The sequence below is a fragment of the Trifolium pratense genome, linkage group LG2 (genome assembly GCF_020283565.1).
Source record: "Trifolium pratense cultivar HEN17-A07 linkage group LG2, ARS_RC_1.1, whole genome shotgun sequence".
Classification (NCBI taxonomy): Eukaryota; Viridiplantae; Streptophyta; class Magnoliopsida; order Fabales; family Fabaceae; genus Trifolium; species Trifolium pratense.
Genome location: NC_060060.1, coordinates 46,035,156 through 46,052,235, shown reverse-complemented (window position 1 = coordinate 46,052,235; position 17,080 = coordinate 46,035,156).

The following is a 17,080-nucleotide window of genomic DNA, read 5'->3' as shown; positions in this document are numbered from 1 at the left end:
CACCCCTGTGATGTTATTGTTTTGTCTCTCAAACACAAGCCCATAAAGTTTGGGTATCTACATATCCATCTCAATTCTCAACAGATATGAAAAGTAATGTAAATTACATCAAACTTATATCTAACGGAGTTTGTGTATCCCTATCCCACCTCATCCACATAAATTGGTTGCATTTTGATATTATTGTTTATTAAAAAAATTAAAAATTAAAAGCCTTAAATCATATTTTGTCTCAAAAATTTGATTTTATTTAATCAAAGAAAAAATAGAAAAAATGGTTTGTTTAATGCTCAACTCAAAGATTAATTTATGCATAAACAAAAGGTAAATTTGCACAGCTTGTTGTCCATCTACCTTTCATTCATATATAATTATTTTATATATATATATATATATATATATATATATAGTAACAAATTGGGGCTAAAAATAATTTATGCATATAATTTAAGAGTTTTTTAAATTAAAGTTTATAATTAAAGAGGAGTGATATTAATTTTTTATATAAATGGAACGAGTTCGAAATAAGTATTATTGTTCTCATTACCTAACTTACTCTCGTCTTCTGAAATAAAAAAAAAATAAACCCAAACACTGTCGATTCTAATGTTTCTCGTCAAAATTGAAACAAATTGGTACCACACAAGTACAAGTTCTTTTTTGGCTACATTGCACGTTTGGCCCCTTAAGTTTCACAAACTTGCAATTTTGGCCGTTTAATTTTTAAAATAAGACTTTTGGCCCCCTATGTTTACACTTTACACTCTTTTGCAAAAGGTTAATTTTGATAAAGTCAACACCAATGTGGCATGTCCCTCTTAAGTGACTCAGCTGTCACGTCAGCTTCTTTTGCCACCTAATAATTAAAAAATTAACAAATCCATTAAGGAGCTTGTTCTCTTAGATAAATCGACCAACGGACCAAGTACTACATTGAAAGAACTCAATTGATTTCGTCTCGTGTTATATTTTGGAATCATCCATCAGTGGGTTACAATCATCCATCAGTCGACGAGTGGTGGCAAGAATGTAAGAGGCGAGCCGATACATAGTTGGTTTTGGAATTTAAAAGGAAGAGAACAAATTGTTGGAAGTGATACTCGTAATAGCTTGAATCAAAGAGAGTCACATCCACGGAGGAAGTTTGGGTTGGGGGTTAGGACTGTGGAGTGTCATATCTCCTACCTAGAGAGTTGTCGAATCGAAAAAATAGAGTTTGTGATTGATGAAGTATCAAAAGTAAGTATTTTCAATATATCGTATCCACAAGAACTAGTGCGATATTAACTGTCGATCCACAATAACCATGATTTTAAGTATGGGTTTTTAGATGATTTTAGTTTTGAAACATAAAAAGTGCGATATAAAATTTGCTAGAAATTTAGAGAAATGAAATTGTCAGGATTAGACTTTATTAACTCATTCACATGTATCACCCAACTAATGATATATACGTTTCATTTACCAATCAATATTATCACGTATCACTCGTCGAACATATCCGTGTCTGGAATACGCCGTGAAATCTATCGTATCTATTAACTCTCGATATCTCGAATCGTTAATCGATATAATAACATTAAGCTTTTGTTTACGTTGAAATTTGGTAAACAACCGCTAGTTTAAGTATTTAAACTCGCGAGATCAACTAGTAAATCTCAGGACAATTTTGTGTTTTATTCGTTTAAGAAAACTGTTCGAATGTTCGTTTTAACAAGGAAACAAACACTTAGAAATTAAAACGTTTTCAAAATATAAGAGAAACTAGTTCGAATCGCCTCGAAGTAGCAGTTTCTCGAGCAAGTATTTGGAATTAAACTAAAGAAAATTACTGGAAAGCAAATTGCATTGAATGAAAAGCAATTACAAATAAAGATGGTTCACAAAACATACATTTCTCCTCTGAATTCCTTTCGTTCGATCGCTGAGTACTTAGAATTTTTAGAGAGAGTGTTTGTATAAAATTTTGTGACCTTTGTTCTGAATGAAAAACTACTATAAATACTACTACAAAGTGGTAACTGTCTCTTGATCATCTGGACGCTCTTCGATCTGCCACGTCGACCACGTTCTCCACTTTCATCTTCCATTCCTTCAGCGCGCGCCAATGCCTCTTGGGCCGTTTGTTGTTTCTTTTTTGGGCCTGGCCCATGTAACGACCCAATTTTCATATTATTATTTTTATGTGTTAAAATATTTTATTTAACATGGCATTTTACTTAAGTTAATAACTTGAGTTATTTATCGAGTACTTTAGTTATTAAGCGAGTAGAGTGAGTTAACGTGTTATTGGGCCAAGCCAATTGGGCTTGAGGCCCAATGGGCCTTGTGTGTGTGTGTGTGGCGCCATATGGCCATGAGAGGGAGAAGAGAAATTCATTTTTTCTCATGTTCTTATGTTCTTGAGAGAAGAGAAGATGAGAGCTTGGGAGCTAGGGCAAGGGGAGAGCTAGGGATTCGAGATCTTCGTCGTGTTTTCTTCGAATCCAGGTAAGAGAGTAGATTTCATATTCGTGGGTGACTCGAGGAAGGGGAGAATGTCGATTTCTCCTCACCCGAACTTCCTCCACCCCATTTTCGTTTTAGTTTTGGATGGATTTTCTAAATGGAAATCGATTCTAAGGTTCATAACATGCTTAATATGCTTTTAACATGATGTATGAACGATTTTAATGGTTAAAAACGAAGTTTATAGATGATTAAACTCAAGAACTTTGTGTTCTTGAGAGTTTTGAGTAAAAGTGTTAAATCTCTACTTTTTCGTAGTAAAAATGGTAGATCGGTGAAATGAACCGTCCTTTTGTGTTTAGATATGTTTGTTGCACTTGAATACAAACTCATTTGGGGTTTATAACATGAAAAATGGGATTTTTGGGTGAATTTGGGTGGAAATCGCATGTTTTGAGCAGTTCTGGCAGGAGCTGTTCGCTACAGCTCGCTGCAGCTCGCCACGAGCAGGTGAGTCACTGGTGTGGTTCGCTGAAGCTCGCTGAGCCTTCGCTCAGCGAACAGCTCGCTACAGCTCGCTAAGGCTCGCTTAGCCACCGTGACAGCACAGCACTTTGCTGTTTTGGAATTTGAATGACTTTGAGGGTTCTAACATGTTATATTATGTATTTTACCCAGTTTTTCGCGTAGATTCCGATTCCGGAGTTTGTTTTATGATAAAATGCATGCTTAATACACTTTACTTATATTATTAGTATTGTGTTAAAAATGTGAGTAAATGCATTGTATGTGTTGATGATTATGATGATGTTTGTTTAAATATCAAAGAAGTATATTAAGGTGTTAATCAACTTAATAAAGAAGGATATTAGAGTATGTTATCCTAATAAAGAAGTATATCGAATTATGTTATTCGATAAAGACGGATATTAAGGTATTGATTATCTTAATAAAGACGAACGTTGGATAGTGTTCCACGTTATTGTTGATGGGCTATATGCCATAATTGTTGATGAATATATTCATGAGTTTTGAGTGCATGCATCATGAATATTTAGGGATATTGGCTTGTCCAATAAAGAAGGATATCGAACTATAATTGTTTGATAAAGACGGATATCGGAGGTGAAATACTCTGATAAAGACGATGGTACCACATGCATTAGAGGTGTCTAGAGGACATAACATGAATGTGAAGCATTAGATTGCATTAGGGATTATGTGTGCATTTTATAATAAATGATGTTTGACACATACTTGGTAAATGTTGATTGTTAATCCGTATGTGAGGAGCAGAGTCCGTCATGACTATAAAATGAACAACGCAGAGTCCGTCATGACTATAAAATGAACAACGCAGAGTCCGTCATGACTATAAAATGAACAACACAGAGTCCGTCATGACTATAAAATGAACAACGCAGGGTCCGTCATGACCATAATCTGAACAATGTATTTGTTGATGTTTTGGTATTGTCCGAGACGACGTGAAACTATATGTTTGGTGTATTTTGTGAATGATTGATTATGCGATAAATGAAGTATATGCATGATATATGAATATGCATGAATGATAGTGATGTATATGTATAATGCATGATTATGCATGTTTTATGAAGAAGTGTTTAAGTACCCTTTACTTACACTTGTATATTTTGAGTATGTTGTCTAACTCTCTTTTATGTGTTATGTGCTGGATCGTTGGGGGTCCAGATTTACAGGTTTTGTGGTATTCGATGTCGAGTCGTCGGTGAAGCTCTGCTCTGATTGTGACACGGGAAAGGGTTTTATATTGTATATAAAGTCTATTGTCTAGGTTGTTTTGTATAATCAATAAATACATTATTTGATTCAAAGATTTGTATAAACACTATTTTTACTAATTAATTACATTAGTATTATTTTGGTAGAGGAGTGTAATACTCGAACCGATATTCAATAAATTAAATGTGATTTCCGTTGCGTATTTTGAAAAAGATTTTTACTAAGGTAGAAATATATAAATAATGGGTTTGGGTGTTACAATTGGTGTCAGAGCCCCGTTGTCTTCGGACTGTGTGGGTTATGTGTCGATCAGAGCAGGTCTGTGCAGTCAGACCAAGTGAGTATTGTGTGTCAGTCGCGTTTGTCTAACAATTTTGTGTTGTTTGTTTTGTGAAATCATTCATGTTGTTCATTTAGGAACTATGAGTGGTGTGAATTGGATTAATCGATCCATTCTTTTGTTGAGTAATGGTGTGAGTGCTATACTCCTATGTTTATAATAGTTGTATATGCGTAGAGTTTAACCTTTTTGTAGTTTAAATTTGATGGATTGATGCTTATTGCTAATTGTTGATGATCCGGCATGATATAAAACTTCATGTGACGATCCGACATGATATAAAACTGCATGTGGTAATGATTTGAAATAATTTTAAAAAAACACTAGTATTATTTCTTGAAGATTTTGGTGAAAATATAGAGTTATTTTCTTTGAGTAAGTGAAAATTAAATTTTCAAAATAGTGAGAAGAATAGGATGTTAGTGTATTCTTGTAAGTGGTTGATATATGTTTTGTTTATAACATGTACTAGACTAATACTAGGAACTTGAATTACTATAAATTTTATGAGTAAAAACGTGAAGGTCTCACGATTCTATGTTGTGATTGTTGATGCATGATTCTAATTGTACCTTCAAGTTTATAATGATGTTATATGCTTGAAGTTTTGAATTTTGTGGATCGGTGAGTCGAGAAAACGAGATTTTAGTGGGCGTAAGTTCAAAACCATAGCAGAGCACCCAGATTTTGGATGTGCTCGCTAGGCGAAGAATGAACCTCGCCGAGTCTCGCTAAGTCTTGCTAAATCCTGTGAATGTTTTTGACTTGTCTCGCCGGGAGCTCGCTAGCTTTTGCTAAGCGAGGGAGCCAGACAAGAATTTTATGTTTGTCGATGTCTTGTCCTAAGTTGATTGGATGTGAGATTCTTGTCTTCTTGTGTTTGTTAGGACTAGGATAAATGTGACTATGAATTATTGCTATGCAATGTTCACTTTTCTTGTGTTGTTTTGATTTCCTAACTTTGAAAAGTGAGGGAAGTATAGGTTACTTGGATGCTTTCATGATTTTGTGTAAGGGTTTAGGTATCGTGGGTTAGGTTTTGTCCCTGTATGCGACATGCGTGTAAACGATGTCGATACTAGTTTCTTCTTTTGGGAAGAATATGTTTAGAGACGATAGAACCGTTAGGTGTGAGCCCCGGAAGTTCTAGTGGAAGAGTACGAGTGAGCTTGAGATAAGTGGGGGAGAAGGTTATATCCCTCCGAGATGTTTTGAATGCGAGAAGATGAGATGAGTAGAGATGTTCTTGAAGCGGAATATTCAGGAAGTGGTGACGTTGTTCGAAGTGGAATGGATGGGAACAACAAGTTGTGAGAAACTACTAGAAGAGAAGTTGTCGGACCAAGTGTTTCATCGTGGGGAGTTAGTGAGATTGGTTAAGTGAGATGAAGGGTATTCGGAACGGTTGGAGATCGTGTGTTGCACTAAAAGTATGGAGGCGTGTTTTGTGGACCAAGTTGAAGTACCTATTCGATTAGTGTGAGTCGAATATGAGGAAGAGGAAGTGATTATGATTCTTGAGAGGTGATGATTTTGAAGTAAGTTGTCATCCAAGTGGATCGGATGTTGTAGCGGATGCTTGAGTAAGAAGTTTTATGTGAGTCGTGCATATGGTAGTAGGTTGAATTTGTTGAACAATTTGGAGTTCTAAGCCTAGTGTGTGAAGTGATTTTTAGAAGAGATTTGAGGAGCTTAGAGAAAGAGATGTGAAGATTAGTGAACCGTTGGTGTTAATTAATCGATGAAGGGAAGTAGGTTTTAAAGTAGATGAGAATGGAATTGAGAAATATCATAATAGGATTGGTATGCTTGTTGAATCGTTGGAAGAAAGGATTGTATGAATAATCGAGTTTATTCGAAGATGGAAGTAGGATAACGATTCAAAGGATTTTGTGAGAGGCTTGTCGAAGAGAAATAATTGGATTTAGATAATGACCGGACAATTGGTGTCACATGTTGAACGAGAACGTAGAGTCTTGGAAGTTGAGATGAAGCTAAGTGAGTAGTAACATTTTAGAATGATTAGAAATAAGAAAGTAATGCCTGAGGTAAGTGTCGGAGAGCATTTTGTAGTGCCCACAAGATAAGAGTGAGTAAGTATTTGCTAAGGAATTTGGATTCATGGAATGGAAGAGTCGGTAGAGACTAGTTTTGTTAGATGCATCGTGGATGTTGATGTGGTATGGTCACAATCGGTGACAATGAAGTAAAGGATTTTAAATTGTTTCATCATGGATGATGGGACGGTAGTGATTTGGTGAATAAACTTTCGATGTATTTTGGACGAGGATTTTAGAAATTTTCTAGAGATGTCATATTGGGATTAGACAAGGGGTCATGAGTAAGAATCCTAAGACAAAGGTTGATTAGAATTTAATGGATGGGATTAGATCGTATGACGAGTATTTGGATCTTTGCGGATTTAATTCAAGAGTTTGATTTTGGGATCAAATGTACTAAGGAGGAGTTTAAAGATAGCTATCCATAGAGAGATGATGATTGGTAGAAGTCGGAGGTGAATAAGAATTCGATGAGTGAATAAACGGAGAAGAGTATGCTTGTTGCAATGCTAGATGATGGGGAACATGGATAGGTGGAGTGTGAGCAAATTGAAGATGTCGTTTTGGAATCAACGAGATAGAAGTTATGATTGTTTGGAGAACCAATTTTAGGCAGTGGTCTAATTTGGAAGTAGCGAATTGCTAAGGGATTAAGGAGAAGTGGTATTGGAAAATGTTTGCGTTAAGGAATGCAAATGTTGGTTAAAAGATTACTTGGGAACATAATAGTCATATTTGGATTCGACTCAATGATTGGAGATACGTGAGACAGGGAATTGGACGATTAGAACGATAATTTCTAGAATGTGTCGAGGAAGATTTGGAATGGTGGTCATCTAGTGAATGTTGAGATGGCACTATCGAGTGATAAGTTGGAATGAGATTCGAATATGAATAAGTGATGTAATACGGTTAAGTGATTCATGAGGGAATCAAAGATTTATGAGAATTATGGAGTTGTGGAAGTATTCCACGGAAGTATCTTTCGGAGAGTTCGATTGTTTGTACCTGTTTTGGGGTAGAGTTGTGAGTACCGTAGAATGTGAGTCTGTGGATGTTTCGTGCGAAGTTGACGTTTTAGCGGTTTGATAAGAATGGTTTATGCCGATATCATGATTGTTGACTATCTATCGACAAATTGAGGAACTGGCCGTCCTTGATCTCTTGTTGATAAATGGACAAAAATTGTGTTGGATGGGATAAACTAATTTTGTCATACTTGGTAATGTGTAGCGTTTTGAGCGTTTCGTTGGAGGGTCGGATACAGGAGTTATCGGGAGTTGTTTTAGTCGCGTAATTTTCGAGGGCGAAAATCTTCTAAGTGGGGGAGAGTTGTAACGACCCAATTTTTATATTATTATTTTTATGTGTTAAATATTTTATTTAACGTGACATTTTACTTAAGTTAATAACTTGAGTTATTTATCGAGTACTTTAGTTATTAAGCGAGTAGAGTGAGTTAACGTGTTATTGGGCCAAGCCAATTGGGCTTGAGGCCCAATGGGCCTTGTGTGTGTGTGTGGCGCCATATGGCCATGAGAGGGAGAAGAGAAATTCATTTTTTCTCATGTTCTTATGTTCTTGAGAGAAGAGAAGAGGAGAGCTTGGGAGCTAGGGCAAGGGGAGAGCTAGGGATTCGAGATCTTCGTCGTGTTTTCTTCGAATCCAGGTAAGAGAGTAGATTTCATATTCGTGGGTGACTCGAGGAAGGGGAGAATGTCGATTTCTCCTCACCCGAACTTCCTCCACCCCATTTTCGTTTTAGTTTTGGATGAATTTTCTTAATGGAAATCGATTCTAAGGTTCATAACATGCTTAATATGCTTTTAACATGATGTATGAACGAATTTAATGGTTAAAAACGAAGTTTATAGATGATTAAACTCAAGAACTTTGTGTTCTTGAGAGTTTTGAGTAAAAGTGTTAAATCTCTACTTTTTCGTAGTAAAAATGGTAGATCGGTGAAATGAACCGTCCTTTTGTGTTTAGATATGTTTGTTGCACTTGAATACAAACTCATTTGGGGTTTATAACATGAAAAATGGGATTTTTGGGTGAATTTGGGTGGAAATCGCATGTTTTGAGCAGTTCTGGCAGGAGCTGTTCGCTACAGCTCGCTGCAGCTCGCCACGAGCAGGTGAGTCACTGGTGTGGTTCGCTGAAGCTCGCTGAGCCTTCGCTCAGCGAACAGCTCGCTACAGCTCGCTAAGGCTCGCTTAGCCACCGTGACAGCACAGCACTTTGCTGTTTTGGAATTTGAATGACTTTGAGGGTTCTAACATGTTATATTATGTATTTTACCCAGTTTTTCGCGTAGATTCCGATTCCGGAGTTTGTTTTATGATAAAATGCATGCTTAATACACTTTACTTATATTATTAGTATTGTGTTAAAAATGTGAGTAAATGCATTGTATGTGTTGATGATTATGATGATGTTTGTTTAAATATCAAAGAAGTATATTAAGGTGTTAATCAACTTAATAAAGAAGGATATTAGAGTATGTTATCCTAATAAAGAAGTATATCGAATTATGTTATTCGATAAAGACGGATATTAAGGTATTGATTATCTTAATAAAGACGAACGTTGGATAGTGTTCCACGTTATTGTTGATGGGCTATATGCCATAATTGTTGATGAATATATTCATGAGTTTTGAGTGCATGCATCATGAATATTTAGGGATATTGGCTTGTCCAATAAAGAAGGATATCGAACTATAATTGTTTGATAAAGACGGATATCGGAGGTGAAATACTCTGATAAAGACGATGGTACCACATGCATTAGAGGTGTCTAGAGGACATAACATGAATGTGAAGCATTAGATTGCATTAGGGATTATGTGTGCATTTTATAATAAATGATGTTTGACACATACTTGGTAAATGTTGATTGTTAATCCGTATGTGAGGAGCAGAGTCCGTCATGACTATAAAATGAACAACGCAGAGTCCGTCATGACTATAAAATGAACAACGCAGAGTCCGCATGACTATAAAATGAACAACACAGAGTCCGTCATGACTATAAAATGAACAACGCAGGGTCCGTCATGACCATAATCTGAACAATGTATTTGTTGATGTTTTGGTATTGTCCGAGACGACGTGAAACTATATGTTTGGTGTATTTTGTGAATGATTGATTATGCGATAAATGAAGTATATGCATGATATATGAATATGCATGAATGATAGTGATGTATATGTATAATGCATGATTATGCATGTTTTATGAAGAAGTGTTTAAGTACCCTTTACTTACACTTGTATATTTTGAGTATGTTGTCTAACTCTCTTTTATGTGTTATGTGCTGGATCGTTGGGGGTCCAGATTTACAGGTTTTGTGGTATTCGATGTCGAGTCGTCGGTGAAGCTCTGCTCTGATTGTGACACGGGAAAGGGTTTTATATTGTATATAAAGTCTATTGTCTAGGTTGTTTTGTATAATCAATAAATACATTATTTGATTCAAAGATTTGTATAAACACTATTTTTACTAATTAATTACATTAGTATTATTTTGGTAGAGGAGTGTAATACTCGAACCGATATTCAATAAATTAAATGTGATTTCCGTTGCGTATTTTGAAAAAGATTTTTACTAAGGTAGAAATATATAAATAATGGGTTTGGGTGTTACAACCCAACTATCTTTCGATTCGATTTCGCGCTTTCGACAGCCTCCTGACAAAGCCAAAACTAGATGTGTCCTTCGCAGCCTTCGAAACACTCTTTTGCTTCGACATGGTTATATCTCGACACCACCTTTGAAAGTTTTATTTTGACAATATAACCTCCAAAAATAAATGTTGGACCCACCAATTATATTTAATTGATAAATACCAAATTTATGTCCAACAGCTTTGATATTTTAAGTGAATATTAAACCCAAAATCTATGTCTAAACTTTGAAGTTCAATAAGTGATTATCCTAGATCTTTGATTCAAACAACATATGTCTATATCATTCAAATCTTTGAAATAAATAAGTAAACAAGGATACCACTCGTATTGATTGATAAATAAAACATATATAGCAAAGTTAAAAGAAGTACATGATCATAAATTAACTACATCTAATCCCAACAAAGAAAGATTTAGCTACACATAGCCATGATCAACTTACAAGAGTGAAGAAATGAAAGAGGAAAGAACATAGCACTTGATTTCTCAAGTTGTGATGGATCCACCTTCAAAACCTCTATGAAACCTTAGAACTAATGTAAATCTCGTGTAAGTTTTTTAAAAAACTGGTTGATTTCTAAAAAAACACAATCTGATGGCTATTTATAGACTTTATGCAATCACATGTTCGTTGAGCGACCAAGTTACTTCACGGGAGGGGTTTGCTGACACGTGCCTTTTAATTGCCTTACTCAACACTTTCTCGCTGAGGCTCGCTGAAGCTCGCCATCACACTAGAACTCACTGACTTTGCTCGCTACCTCTCGCTGAAGCTCGCTGAGCGACCATTGCTTGATTTTGCTCGCTACTGCTCGCTATGGAATCTTTGTGCACTGACTTGGTTCGCTGCAGCTCGCTGCTGCTCGCTGAACGAAGGCTTCAAAACCTTAATTTTCTTATCTTTGTTCAGCAAAACCTATCAAAATGATTGGGATTTGATTGTACTTGACATATTCTAGCAAAACCAATATTTAAAAATCAAGGGGATGAGTTTTCATGGATTTCTTTTCAAAATAAGTTAATAAGTGCTTATTTTTCACAAGTAATTTTATCAATATTTGTCACTTATCAGTGATACAATGTGCATAGATGAAGTATTGTATAGGGCGACACTCATAACAGGCGGTGGTAGTGCTTACTGATAGTGGTGCAGGAAATCCACAATTTTAACTCAAGAGATTTAAGATAAACTCTAGTTAGTATTATTTTCCTTCCATTCCTTTTTTATTTTATTTTTTTTAATTATTAGATTAAAAAAGAAGCTGACATGACAGCCGAGTCACTTAAGTGACTGTCACATCAGCATTGACTTGGTTAAAATTGACCTTTTGCAAAAGGGTGTAAACATAGGGGGTCAAAAGTTCTATTTAAAAAATTAGAGGCCAAAATTGCAAGTTTGTGAAACTTAGGGGGCTAAAAGTGCAATTTAGCCTTCTTTTTTTATTCGATTATCATGATATTAGTATGAAGTTTCTACCGCCGCGATGACTAATCTTCATTGAGGATCATGTGGAACACATAAAGTGAATTATCATTTTTCAACTGAAATTTCTCCATATACAACAGTCAGAAATAACCGTATCATTAAGAGAACCAAAATCTCTAACACTAAAATCAATTCATAGTTAATAAATGAGTACAACTTCTATTGTCAGCAAACACTTATTTTTTAAAACATGCCTAATTAAAACACTAGTTAGCCTTCTAAAAAAATGTCGAAGGAGTGATGAATGATGTTGGGACAACTCATTTGTTCACCTTTATAAAAGAATGATTAGTGGTAATGACAATTTAAACTAACTTTGGAGTTTGACATCTGGCCATATCAAACACTAATGAAGAAGACCTATTTCTTGGTGCTAAGTGCTAACCCAATAACAATAAAAGAAAACACTAAAATACAAAAGTTGGAAAGATTGGGATTAGATTTTTGGATAGAAAAATCATCACTACCACTTTGTTAATGGAATAGAGTCAAACCCTAAGAAGAAGACATGTGTCAAATGTAAAGCACCAACATTGCATACGTGTCATTTTGTAGGTACAAAAGGGATTGGGCCAATCCTTTTTGAGACAAAAACAACATCCTAGAAAAGTGAACCATGATATTTGTTGAGTTGAGCTTCGTGGACGCATAAGACATCATTGTTAACTTCGCATGTTGGAGTCCAATCCATGTTCAATCACAGCCATCCCTACCAATAATTTTTTTTTTTATTTTAAAATTCGTCGTCTACCTTTTAAGAAGAAAAAAAAAGTTATACAATTACCGTCAAAATTGTGATACCCAAGTAATAAATAACATTGCTACTTCCATTGCTTCAAAATAATATCACAGCTCCATTTTAAAATAAGTATTGTTTAAATTTAATGCATACACGTTAAAAATTAAAATAAATAAGTAAAGTATATTTATTTTTTAGTATTAACTTTCTTATTTTTAGGAGAAAAGACTTTCGATAACCTAGAGTTCGACCGCAAAATAAATAAAATATAATCAACGATTATATTTATCAAAAATTAAACTCAAATTTTTTTGAACAATTCACTTTTAGAGAAAATTAATCACTTGAGTCGGATGTCGTTATTATAAAATAAAATATATTATTTCAAAAGTATAAAGCATATACACGTAGTCTTCTTTTTAAGTTATAATACAAATACATCACATAATACAAAAAAATTAAGTTGCCACGGCAATATTATCATTTAATATTTATCATCTGAAACACTCTAAATAAAATTATTAAAATAAGAAAAAAAGAAGTATATTATTTTTTTGAAGAACCTAAATTAGTTCACCTAAATTGGCATAAGAGAGAATTGAACCTGAGACTTCAAGTAAAAGCACACTCTCAAGTCTCAAGCCAAACCACCAGACCAACCCAATTAGATTAAAAAGTTGTATATTATTAAAAACATTTATAATTTTGTTTAATGTGTTAATACATACATCTGTCTCATTAAAAAATTTACATAAAAAATCTAATGGGATAAAATCAAGGTCAAGGAAAAAATGTGCAAAGGTATCAATTAGATGTAATGCGATAAGCTTTATGTGCATAAAAAGGATGGTGGGATGGATTTCAAAAACCTCATTGCTTTTAATCTAGCAGTGTCGGGAAAGTAAGTTTTCAAATTCAGATATTTTTATTTCTAAACTCTATAAAGTAAAAAGATTTTCCTAATTGTGAGTTCTTTGATTCAAAGATGGGACACAATCCTAATTTTGTCTAGAGGAGTATTTGTAATTCCAAATTTTAACTTAAATAAGGGAGTCAATGGAGGATTGGAAGTGGAAATAATATTCCATTACTTAATGAAAATTGGTTATTTAATGCATTCTCTTTGCAGCTCCAACAAACTAAAGTATCTTTAGCAGGTTATTTAGTGGTGGCAGATGTGATTCTTCCTGATACAAAGTGTTGGAATCTGCCTCTTCTTACTACTTTGCTTGAGTCTAGCGGTATAAATAAAGTTTTAAACACTCCTTAGTTCGATTCTATGGTGGAGGACAAACGTATTTGGCACATGGAAAAAAATGACGCATACTCGGTTAGAAGTGCATACTGTTTGTGTGTACAAAAACTGTTAGACACGTCTCATCTTAGGATGAAATATGATACTTGGAATTTGATTTGGAAGTTAAAAACTCTGCCACGAGTTAGAAATTTGTTATGGCGTATTTGTCGTCGGTGTGTGCCAACTCGTGTAAACCTTCGAAGTAGATGGGTGAATTGCAATATGTTCTCTTTGCAATGATCATGATGAAGACAACCGTCATGTTTTCTTTGATTGTTCAAGTAGTAAAAAAATTTGGAGCATGTGCAATTTCGGAAATAAAATTACAGCAGCATTGCATAATAATTATGCAGATTCATATTTGATCTTTGATTTGTTGCAACATCTCTCTAATGAGGATGTTTCACTCATGACATGTGTTATTTGGAGTATTTGAAAGCAAAGGATACCCGTATTAGGAACATTGAGATCGACGCTCAATATATACTATCTTTTCATCAGTTGTTGCCTTGATTAATTATTGGTGCACTATGCAAGAGGCTAGACCTGGTGCTTTGGGGCAACGTACTATTACTGATTTGGGTTCGAAGAAGGCAAGTGAAGATGTATGCGCGTGATTTAGATTAGGGTTCATGAAGGTGAAAGCTAATTTGATTTTTTTAATTTTATTTGTTGAGTTTTTTTTATGTTTTTATTTTAGAAATAGAAAGAATTAATATAAAATTTAAATAACAATAAAATATTAAATCTAATGTGACACCTGGCCATATAAACATGGTTCGCAGTTCTACGTCATTTAATAAAAATGTCACATCATCAAAATAAAAAATAAGTTAAATAAGAGTACCCAGTGACCAATCTTTTGAAAATGGTAGAACCAAAATTGCAAATAAATTGACGAACTAAATTTGTGGATTTTATAAAATTGGAGAGATTAAAATTTAAAATTGTATTTATTCCAAAATTATAAAACATTAAATAAAAACATAAAAATTAGTACAAAAAGCAATTAGTGTAAAAAATACAATATTTTGTGTCTATTTGGTAACACAAATAAAATAGCTTATAATTATATTAGCTTATTAATAAGCTTGTTTCATAAAATTAAAGGTGTTTGGTAACAAACTTTTTTTCACAAGCTTATAGCTTTTAAACTATAAGCTCAAACGCTACTTAAAATAGCATCTCAAAAAACAAGAGAACCTTACTACCAAACATGTCTTATTTTTATCGAGCAAAGCTTATAAGCTAGTCCAATAAACTATAAGCTAGTTTATTGAACTTAATTACCAAACATACACCAATTAAAAGCTAGCTTATCAGCTATCAACTAACTTATAACTTATTTTTTTTTTTGTAAATCAAATGTATCTTCCGCACACAACTACGGAAACTAATTCTCTCAAAGTAATTGAGATTCATTTAAGGGATTGATCTCTCCTAACAAATACTTTTTTATATACACCGGTTGATGATCGAACCTAGGACCAAATGGTTAAGAAGTCAAAATATCTATCACTTATATCACAATTTATGAATAACTTGCTTAATTTTACGAAACATAGTTTTGTAATAAAAAAAAATAGTGTAAAAATGAAAATATTCCTTGTAATCAGCTTCATTTGTGGTCTTAAATTATTCATCAATGCACATCGCATGTAGAAACTCGTTTTGCAGCTAATAAATGTTATAAAAAGTGTACTACATGCTTGTATTGTATAGATACAGTGGGGTCATGCTATATTCATGAATGAGATATAATTCGCACAATTCAGCAAGATTACAGTGAACCACTTGATTCAATACGATGTCTTATTTGCTCAATACAATGTCTTAATTGTATACTTCCTCGGTCACGTAATGAGTGAGTCAGTTGACCACGCCACGCATGTCAATACATAACTTTGACGATTAATATTTTTAATCGTATAATAGTAAAAATTATAAAAATTTGATATTTTGAAAATACTCATCGAGATGAATCCAACATCTTATATGTTAATATTTGTTTTTATTTATTAATAGAAAAATAGGATCAAAGGAAGATATATGAATAATGTATATAGTCAAAATCGCTCCCTCATTTTAGACCGAAGGGAGTAGTATCCTTCGTCATAATTAATGCAATTATGGTCATAGTGCAACCACGTCATACTTCTCAAACCTTATATTCACAAATTAAATCCACCTCTTTTTTTCTTATTGATAAAAAATCAATCTAGGTGTGAGTTCAACTTCCATAAATAATATTAAGATTTTGTTGGTAAATTTTTGGCAAAATTACATCAGAGGTCCTTTATTTTAGTTATTTGTAACACTTTAATTTTTTATCTTTTATTTGTAACATATAGATATAGGTCATTTATCTTGTATATATTTGTAACACTTCAGTCCTTTTAAAATGTAAGATAAATGATGTTATTTGTAACAAAATGTAAGATAAATGATCTCCAGTGTAATTTTGCCTAAATTTTTAAATATTTTTATATACGCTGCTTAAGTTTTAAAATTTATTTTTAAGTACCGTTTGGCCAATTTTTTTTTTTTTTCTATGCAAAGAATGAATTATAAGGAGTACAAGGGGTACTCAACCCTTACAATTCTAAAATAAGCTACTAGATGCTAAAAATGCAAGATAATGAATCTTTACACCAATCTGAAAATACAACAGAAGACATAGAAGCTATTCTACCAACAAACCAAAACCAGGAGATATAAATAATTTGATCCACTAAGAATTGCAAGTTAATGACATCTCCTCTAAACATTATATTATTACGGGCTCGCCACAAGCTCCATGTGGTTGCCAACCAAATTACATGTCAAGCTTTTGCATATGACTTATTCTTCACCAAAGCACCAAAGGAGATAAAGTGCTTCCAACAAATTTCAAAGGGGATAAAATCCACATTAAGCCAGATGAAAATTCTCTTCCAAATTTATTGCGAAAAAGAACAATGGAAAAACACATAGTTAATATCTTCCTCTTCTCTGAAACAAAAAAGCACAACACAAACTCACATGGCCAAATTTATTTTTGACTTTTTAGTCCATAAAAATATAAGTCATGCCAAACAAGATTTGAGAGATCAGAGAAGTACTTTAAAAAAATAACTTATTTTTATTGAACAAAAAGTACTTGTATAGAAGTAAATATTAGCCACTTTAAAAAAACACGCCGAGCTTTAATTTCTTCTAGAACTCTCTTCGATCCCTGCTACTGCCATTTCTTTCTCTTTTTTGTTTTTTTTTC